Source organism: Vigna unguiculata, chromosome 1 (genome assembly GCF_037176805.1).
Source record: "Vigna unguiculata cultivar grain cowpea cultivar isolate G323 ecotype 2 chromosome 1, ASM3717680v1, whole genome shotgun sequence".
Classification (NCBI taxonomy): Eukaryota; Viridiplantae; Streptophyta; class Magnoliopsida; order Fabales; family Fabaceae; genus Vigna; species Vigna unguiculata.
In genome coordinates, this window is record NC_140792.1 from 29,891,903 (window position 1) to 29,902,307 (window position 10,405).

The 10,405-nt window shown below is 33.8% G+C and overlaps 1 long non-coding RNA gene across 1 annotated transcript; it reads right to left on the bottom strand.

Moving 5' to 3' along the window:
* Nucleotides 1-2,104: 2,104 nt before the first annotated feature.
* LOC114194037 (uncharacterized) lies at nt 2,105-3,514 on the bottom strand. Its single transcript, XR_003606339.2, has 2 exons — nt 2,652-3,514; nt 2,105-2,566 (listed from the first exon to the last, which is right to left on the bottom strand). It is a non-coding gene; the product is annotated as an uncharacterized LOC114194037 (long non-coding RNA).
* Nucleotides 3,515-10,405: the final 6,891 nt, after the last annotated feature.

The following is a 10,405-nucleotide window of genomic DNA, read 5'->3' on the forward strand; positions in this document are numbered from 1 at the left end:
TTTGTGTGTGTTTGTGCTTATTTTGAAAGTGTAAGGGTGTAAACTTTGTAAATCTTTTGAAATAGTGCAAAGTCAGGCTCGGGTTGCCTTGACAAACTGGATGTAACTCAAGTTTGAGTGAACTAGTATAAAAATCTTGTACATCAATCTTTTCTCTAACCCTTCTCTCTTGCATATTATTTAAAGTTTAAAGAAGTTGGATTTAAACCGTCTTTTTGATATTCTTGAGTGTTTAGGTGACATTTGAAACATTGAGCATGTTTTTATAACTTATTGGAACTTGTCTTGATTGATCTTTTACATTGTTCTTGATTTAAATAACAAATCTAAATTTCTGTATTTGTCCCAGTATTTCAGTCGACTGTTTTTCTTATTCAATCGATTGATTATACCAATATAGTATTTGCTTACTAAAATCAATCGACTAACTCTATTTTTGATCAGTTGAAAGTATACTGTCAAGAGGTTTTTGCATCCAAACTTGGTGATTGAATTGATTCAATTTAAACAATTTTAAACCTTCAAAAGACATCCTATTTTTTAACTAGCCAATTCAACCCCCTTTCTTGGCATTTCAACCATTTCAAAACTTACACTAACAACATTCACTATATAGGTAATATTTGGACTATATGAGACAAATAAATTAATTTTCCTACCAACCTTTGGTTTCTCCCTCTGCCTATATTTGCTGAATTTGAGCATTGAAAGAGTTTATGATTTTGTTCAATTGGTGTATCAACTGGTTTACTCCCAAGCAGTTTTCAATTGTAAGTCAATAGTATATTTTCTTTGGCATAGAAAAATACCATGTTTTGATCTAGCTACTTCAATACCCAAAAAATATTTGAGGTTTCCAAGTTGTTTCATCTCAAATTCAGATGCAAGGTATTGTTGTAAACTAGAAATCTCATCTTGGTCATTTCCTATAATAATCATGTCATCTACATATATAATCAAAGATGTAATTCTTCCTTTTCCTCTCTTCAAAAAATAAGGTGTGATAAGAGTTACTAGCTCTATAGCCAAAAGCCTTCATAAACTTGGTAAACCTTCCAAACCATGCTCTTGGGGATTGTTTTGATCCATATAGAGCCTTCTTTAATTTGCAAAACCTTCATTCCAATTGAATTTGTCATGCCTAGTGGAGAATCCATATAAATTTCTTCTAAAATTTCTCCATGTAGGAAAACATTTTTCACATCAAATTGTAGAAGAGGCCAATCTTGGTTTGCTGTTAGTGACAAAAGTATTCTCACAGTATTGAGCTTGGCTACTAGTGCAAACGTCTCTTGATAATCTACACCATAAGACTGAGTGTAACCTTTAGCCACAAGTCGTGCTTTATACCTCTCAATAGTTCCATCAGCTCTATGCTTAATTGTAAATACCCATTTGCAGCCCATAGTTTTCTTCCCTCTTGGTAAGGACACAAGATCCCAAGTGTTGTTTTTTTTTTCTAAAGCTACCATCTCATCAACCATTACTTTGGTCCATCTAGGATCTGTCAAAGCTTTTTGTATATTACTAGGAATAGAAATTGAAGATAATTGAGATACCAATGATGCATATGACTGAGATAACATGTGAGATGACACATATTTACTAATCGAATATTTAACTTTGGCTTGGAGGCTTGGTTCATATTTAGTTGGAGGTTGACCACAGTTAGAACAGGGTGGAAAATTATATTGGACAATAGTAGACTCAGTGTTTGGTGTGTTGGTGGTCTCATGCAGACAATGATCAATTTCATGATCAGTTTCGTGTAAATTAGTGTCAACACCCAATTTTGTCTGGGTTATAATGTATTTTACCTTTTTTCTTCATAATCTTATTTTACTTTTATTTTGTTTTTTCTTTTCATCTTATTCTACTTTACATTTATTTTATTTTATTATTATTATTCTATTATATTTTTATTTTATTTTATTTTGTTTTATTATTATTATTATTATATTCTATTTTTATTTTATTTTATTTTTTTATTATTATTGTTATTATTTTCTTCGATTTAATCTTATTTTATTTATTTTTATTTTATTTACAATTTTCTTTATATTCCTTTTTTACTTTTTATTATTTAAGGAAAAAATAAAATAGATTAAAAAAATAATAAGAGAGAAGATTGCATAAATCAATGGAAAGCTGGTGTCTATGGTAGACAGGAGATAGGGCAGCCATGTTGCAGGAAGCAACCCCTTTCCACTTTTCGCATGGCTCAAGAAATACAGGCATCAGGAATTCATGATGAACCACACAAAGGAGAATCAAATTGAAAAACAAACACAGAAAACTTACTACAAAAGGGGAAAAAGTAACATCTCCGAGGGAGGAGGGGAAAAGATATTAAAGAGAGTCGTCCTTACGATGTCAAGGACACATAACCCCAACCCAATATCACCATGAATCATCAACACCATTTCACCTGCACAGATACAAACATACACCAAACATCTCTAGAAACTGCTAATCATAACCTTGACTTTCGATCCCCATTCATAAAACCATCAACATCTCCATTTTTACTTCATCACCAAATAGACACAAAATCATCCTCGAGCCACTGATACAGCGAACACCCAAATTTATCATCGTAACCTAGCATAAATAAAAAACGAAAAACAGTGGGAAGGGGATAAAACCATCACCGATGGCGAAAACGCTGAGTCGGAGCTTAAGCGGCAATGGCGCTATGATGGCGATCTGGGTCGCGGCGATCTGAGCGTTGTCGACAGCGGCCTTGGATGCCGGAGGAGAGGCTGTTCAGGTCGTGCCTGAGAGGAGGGAGAGTGAAGGTGGCATATCCCTCGTCTTCGAGATCTATGGTGGCGTCGCCGTCGCTGGTAGCATTTTTGGCTGGTTGCAGCGGGAGACAGCCTCTCGGGGTTCGGTGTGTGCGCGAGAACAAAGTGGTTGAGCCGCTGAGAGGGATGGTGACGTCTCAAGCGTCGATTTGTGTCGCCGACAAGGTAGCTGCGTTTGCGGCGCGGTGGCGTGGTGAAGCGGAGATGGGGGCGAACGGTGACAGGAGTTGGAGTTGTGTTGGTGCGAGAAGAAGAGGCTGCCGCATCGTGGAAGAAGAAGGTTTAATTTTTAATTAGTTTTAGTTTAATTAGGGTTACAGAAAGTTAGGTCCGCGTAGTTTTCTTTTGCACCCCCAACATTAATTTTTTACACACCCACGAGTTTCTTTGAACTTGCCAACCTTTCTACTTTGCGCACCCCGCTTTCGATCTTTGCACCCCCAGTTTGTGTTTTGGATCTATTTAGGTTTACACAACGCACCTCTTTGTTTAATGCACACACCCCACATCTTTTTATTTCTTACACCCTCGCCTCACTTTACATACCCCTCCTGTTTACTTCATGCACCTCCCACATGTGATGATCCTGCACCCCACCCCCTATCTTTGTCTATTGTTGTTGAGCCTGTTGTTGTGTTTACTCTGTGTACCCCCATTAATTACTTATGTACCCTCATGTTTTGTTTTCTACTTTTATCCTTCTTAAATAATTTCATCCTTTTATTTATTTATTTATTTATTTATTTTTATTTTATTAAAAAAAACAAATATATTTAAAAATTATAAAATTTACAAATATAGAAAAAATAAAAAAAAGTTCTCTTTCATTCTTTTATTGTGTCTTGTTCGGACGCTCGCACCGTGTGACACTTATTTTCTAAAAATACCAAAAAATAGTTTTCTTTCCCTTTTAGTGTCTTCTCGTCGCGATTCCAGTTGCGACAATTAGTATTATCAAGTGTAGGATCAAGAGAATCAATTTCATGATTAGTTTCAACTATATTAGTATTATCAGAGATAAGATCAAAAGGTACCTTTGAAGAGTCAAGCCGAACCTATGGAGAAGATTGAGCCAATTAGTTAGGATCAGAAGACATTGTATTATCCAACAGAGAAGTTTCTATATTTACGATTGGCACACTTCTTGCATAATGATCCTCACATGATAATTTATCTTTACATAATAATTTTTTATCTGGGATATCGAACATACTAACATAATGATTATGCACTTCACTTTCATTGCCACCCTGAAGTGTAGAATCAACATAAAAAAAGCTATGCTCATTAAATGTCACATCCATAGAGATATAAAATTTCTTTGATGGTGGATGGTCAACACAATAGTCTTTTTTAGTTGATCGATACCCAACAAAAACACATTTGAAAGCTCGTTCTTCAAGCTTTGTACGTTGATAATTTTTCATCTGGGATATCAAACATACTAACATAATGATTATGCACTTCACTTTCATTGCCACCCTGAAGTGTAGAATCAACATAAAAAAACTATGCTCATTAAATGTCACATCCATAGAGATATAAAATTTCTTTGATGGTGGATGGTAAGTATGATAGTCTTTTTTAGTTGATCGATATCCAACAAAAACACATTTGAAAGCTCGTTCTTCAAGCTTTGTACGTTGATATGGGTGTAAATGAACATATATAACAAATACAAAAGCATGAGGTGGTAAAGAAACCATGGAAGGAAGGATACAATGAACAGACAACACATCTAAAGGCCTTTGAAAGTTAATAACACTAGAAGGTGTTCGATTAATCAAATAAAGTGCAGAACTCACAACCTCACCCCATAAATGAGATGAGACATTATCATCTATCAAAAGTGATCTTATCACCTTTAATATATGTCTATTTTTTCTCTCAGCCACCCCATTTTGTTGTGGTGAATAAGGACATATAGTTTGATTTAAGATGCCTTTGAAGTTCATGAACTCGATTAACTTAGTCTTAAAATATTCCCCTCTATTGTCTGATCGAATGACCTTAATATATGTGTTAAATTGAGTAATTATCATATGATGGAAGGAACAAAATACATTACACACATCACTTTTATGTTTAAGCAAATATACTCAAGTTACTTAAGTACAATCATGAACAAAATTGATAAACCATTTTTTCCATTATGTGTAGATTGTGGGGCAGGGTCCCAAACATCTGTGTGGATTAATGAAAAAGGAAAATCTATTTTTTTATTGCTTAAAGGAAACACAACACGATGAATTTTTTCCATTACACAAGTTTCACAAATAAAATCAGAAATATTGCATTTATGAAATAGTGATGGAAATAACTTTTTTAGATAACCAAAAGAGGGATGTCCCAATCTTCTATGTCATAACCAAATTTCCTTTTTGTTTATATCTTGTATGTGTTCATTCGCAAGACAAACCAACGCTCCTTTATAGGTTTGTTGTGAGACATTTTCAAGATAATACAGTCTTTCACTCTCTCTACCACTACTAATCTTCTCCTTGGAATGGATGTTATGGAAAAAATAATGGGTTGGGTGAAATAAGGGAACACAAGAATGTGATTTGGTTAACTTGCTGACAAAGAGAATATTACGGTTCAATGTAGGAACAAATAAAACATCAAGAATTGATAAGGAGGGTGAAAGGGATATAGTACATACACCTTTAATAAGAGATTAGACCCCATTGGCATTAATAATAGCACTTTTAGAACAATTAGGGGAAAATTAGTAAATTTATGTGGATCACAAGTCATATGATCAGTAACACCTGAATTAATTATCCAATCACTACCCCTAGTAACAATAGAAAGATTAAGAGCAGAGTTAGATATACCTGACTTGGCCACAAATCTGGCAGCAGTAGAACTATGGCTCTTGGGAGTAGCTTCTACCTTGGTATTAGGAGTAGTTTCACCTTTTGGATGCCAATATGGAAAACCATGGAGTTTAAAACATGTTTCCATGACATGATTATCCCCATTGCAGTGCGTACACTTGCGTATTCCTTTCTTAGGAAACTTCTTAACAACAAAGGCAATCCCCATAGTAGACTCACTGTCAAGCATAGCCTCTTGGCAGTTTGTCTTGGCACAAATAGTTGCATAAACTGATTGAACATTTGGAAGGGGAGTAGTAGCAAGGATACGACCACGAACTGCATCCAAATGTGTATCCAGGCCAGCCAAAAAGACATAAACTCGTTGATAATTAATCATGTTGTTATAATTTTCAACATCTTTAGGACATTCCATGGTACAATTCCTGATAGTATCATACTCCAACGATAATCTTTGCAACTTACCAAAATATGTAATAACAGATCCTCCATTTTGCTGAGTAGATATTACCTCACGATATAATTAATATGATCAGGACACATCCCGGTTGACTGAGTATGTTTGCTGCACAATGTCCTAGATGTCCTTTGTCGTAGCTAAGCGAATAAAGAGGGATCTGATTTCTTTCGTCATGGAATCCAAAAGCTAAGACTTGACTAGACAATTTTCATCTTCCCATGCTTCATATTCATCATATTTCTTGTTTTCTGGTTCAACCTTTGTTCCAGTGATGTAACCCCAACGTTTTTTGCCTTTAATCTTGTTTTGTGCGTTCAACGACCACTCAACATAGTTGGTGCCGTCAAGCCGTTCAAGGGTGAGCGCTTCGTGCATATGGGTAGCAGTGGAAGTCCCAAAATCATGTTTCTTTGATTGATTTTTATCGGAAGGAGCCATCCGAAATATTCAAATAAAGAAGCATCGCTTCCTATATTGTAGAGGATGTCGATCTTTGGCTCTTGATACCATGTAAAAAGGATTTAAAGAATAATTTTGATATATTATTTCAAAGAATAGGGTATTGTAACATCCCATTTAATAGTTTTCACACTACCAAATAAAATGTTATATTGTGATCAAACAAAGCAGATAGTAGAAATAAACTGTTATATATCGTTGATACAGTCATCCAAAAATAACCATATAAATCCCTGATGGCAAGTATAGGTATACAAGAAAGGATAATCTATACATCTCAAAACTCCATAGCATCTAACCCAAAAACTACCACAGAATATCCAAGCAAAAGATCAACTCCTGTCCAGGAGAGGGATGTCTTCATCTGGATTCGACTTTGCTCACACCAACCGTAGGTGATCATTGCAAGGAGAACACATAAGGAAAATAAACATAAACAAGAAGGACAAGCTAACTGAAATAAGAGAAAGATTATGCAGTTCACAATATAAATATCATTCATAAAACATAACTCAATTGTATAATTCTAGACTCGATATCTGAATTGTGTAAGCGACATTGGAGCTCTTGGTGGCTTGCACTTGTGCAGGTTCCCAAACTCTACAGAGTTTGGCTACAAGGGGTTATCACCCAACCACTCCCAGGGTAAGTCCCTTTCGCGTCTAAGACTTGATCAAGTCTAAAGACTAGGACCTCCTGCTACTCCTCACGACATAATCCATTCTGCTCTATCTGAGCGTGAATGATTATTTGAGTTTCAGGATACCAACCAATACGGATTCCTCACGTCCTTACACACACTAACATTCTCTTCTGAATTTCCCTTGAAATTCTATTTCAACTACAACTTCTCATAATTCATATTCATCCAATTTCACCATACTCAATATTAGCAACAACATTCCAAACATATAGGAGACTAATTGCACAAATCACTTTTAAACATATAATTTCACCCTTTAAAACAGAACATCAAGCACCTCACTACAGTAGCTCTCGCTCAAGCTAGACAATCTAGCCCAAGCAAGAGGCTATCTCGCTTAGGCGAGTCAATCTCGCCTGAGCGAGGCTCTAACAATGGCCAAAAATAAAATCTGGGCGAACTCTCACTCAGGCTGAGCTGGTTCGCTTAGACGAGAGTGTCTCTCGCTTAAGCGACCTCAACTCGCCTAGACGAGGCTTCGCGCAAGAACATGGGTGGGTTTTCTGGTGTTTTCGCTTGGGCGAGAGCCACTCGCCTAGGCAAAAATACCAGATTACTCTACTGTTCCCACATGCAGAAGCCTAGAATCCATGGAAAAAATCAATCAAGCAATCACACATGTGTTTCAAACATCAATTTAGCACACAATGCTTCAATCAAACTCATCAAACATGGTTCACGAATTGAAATAAGAAGAAAGACAGTTAGCTTCCCTTACCTTTGCAGTTACCACAAGCAAGAACTCTTTCAACAAGGGGCACCTCAATCTTACAACCTAAGGTACTGAATTACAAATGTCAAGTGTAAGAACAGGCCCTAACTCAACCCAGAAAGATGGAAGTACCCAAAATTCGAAAATTGGAAGGCAAGGGAGAAATTAAGATTGACTTACACGTAGGGAGGGGAGACTCAGCTTGAGGAAGTGGTCCTGAACTAGCCTCAGGTCTGATTTCTGTAACAGAAGAGAATGATTCATACTTTTTGGATGAGAATTCAGAATCTTTTCTGGTAGAGAGAAGGTAGAGAAAATAGAGAGGGAGAAGAGTGCAAGGTGAGAGTGAAATGTTGTTTCTGTGAAGTTGGTAGCAGAGAGAGAGGGTTCATGGATAAGAAAAAAAACAAAGAGGGGTTCTCACAGGTACCATATATATATACATACAAGGATGTTATAATTCCTCATCTATTAAAGGAATGACAACTGCATATATTTGCTCACAAAGGTAATAATGCCTAAATTACAACTAACAGAATATTTGATTACATAATATTTGCTAATACAATATTTGACATATCTTAACATTTATTTGGCTAAACTTTTTCTTTCTCTCTCTCTCTTTCATGGTTCCTCTTTCTCTTTGTCACCGCTCAAGATTCCAACCACTCATTTTATCATCTTTTTGCTTTCAATTTCATTTTTGTCTGTTGATTTCATCAACAAACTGTGTTGATTTCATAATTAGTAAAAAGATTGTTGCTTTTTTATTTCAATTTCGTGCCCTAGTAAGAGAAAGACGAAGTAGTTGTGGCTTGTGCCCTAGGAGGAGAAAAACGTTGCTCATGCCATAGTACACATGTGACTATTTTTTTAATTATAAACAATAATAAAGTTATTATTATTATAATTGTTAAAAAATATAAATAATTTCTACAATTTTACATATAAAAACTTATTTTAGATTTAAAATATGATTTAAAAGCCAGTCAATAAAAAAATTAAATTAAAAAAATCACTTAAAAAGGATATATGAAGATAAAATTCAAAACGAAATATGTAAAAAAAAATGAGAAACTCTTTATATATTACAAGCATAAATACAGGCACTATCGCGCCTATGTGTATGCATTTTTTAAATATGCGTGATATTATATTAGTAGGTGATAAAGTTGTAATGTTATTAAGTTAATATATAAACTAAAATTATATTTATTAAAAATAAAGTGAAATATATCAGAATAGATGAAAGAATAACCATTGATAAATAAAGAAGAAGAGAAGAAACAGAGATCGCCATTTTATAAAAATCTTGTAAAAATAACTGTCAATTTTTAAATTTAATAAATTATTATATTTAAAGGGTAAAATTAGTATTTTGAAATTGGACACGAAAAGGGGAATCCATTTATATATTGTTATAGATATTAGTATAAATATCAATTACTCAATTTTAAACGGTAAAATTTATATTTTATAAGAATTTTCATAAATCTTCTTAAAAAAAATCCCACCACTATTGTTGGCTCAATTTGGTTTCTTCTTTATTTTAATGTCTTGTTTATTAAAAAGAAAGAGTAACTATTCTTTATTTGATTTTTACTTTAGTTTTAGCACAAATTTTTTAAAAATTTTGAAAACTTATTCTAATAAAAACTTTCGGTTTACAAATAAGTAATATATAATGATATTTTGATTCACTTTTAACCTACTACTATCGAATAATGATATTTTGACCAACTTTTTTTTACTAACTCTTAACTCACCACTCTAATCACTCTTAAATTATCACATCACACCACTTTTAACCCACTACTATCGGATAATGATATTTTGACCAAATTTTTTGGACACACTTTTAACTCACCACTCCAATCACCCTTAAATTATCACATCACACCACTAAAACAAATTAAAATAGATAATTGAAAGGTGATTGGAGTAGTGGGTTAAAAGTAGGTTAAAAAAAGTTGGTCAAAATATCATTATCCTTATCATTGTTCTATTTTTTTGATGAAAAAAATCTCAAAGTGGTCTTTGTATTTTTATTTTTCTTAATTAGATTTCTATTTTTGAAAATTTGATGCAATTAGACTCTTACCGTTGTTACTACTACTGTACTAACAATATTAAAGATGTGTCACATATCAGTTTTTAGTTCGTGATTTTTTGTTTTTTTTTTTTAAATTGTCACGTGGTAGTGTAATGCGTCACTATCACACCAAGTATCACCGTCTTAATTTTAATTTTTTTTTAGTTTGTTATTTTGATTCAATTCATTGTCATGTTTTTTATATAGAAGAATTTTATCCTTCCAAATTAAGATCAAATTTAATTTTTATTATTAAAACTTACTTTTTTATTAAATATTTTTAAGAACATTACGTTTATTTAAATTTATATTTTACATTGCACTTTATGTAA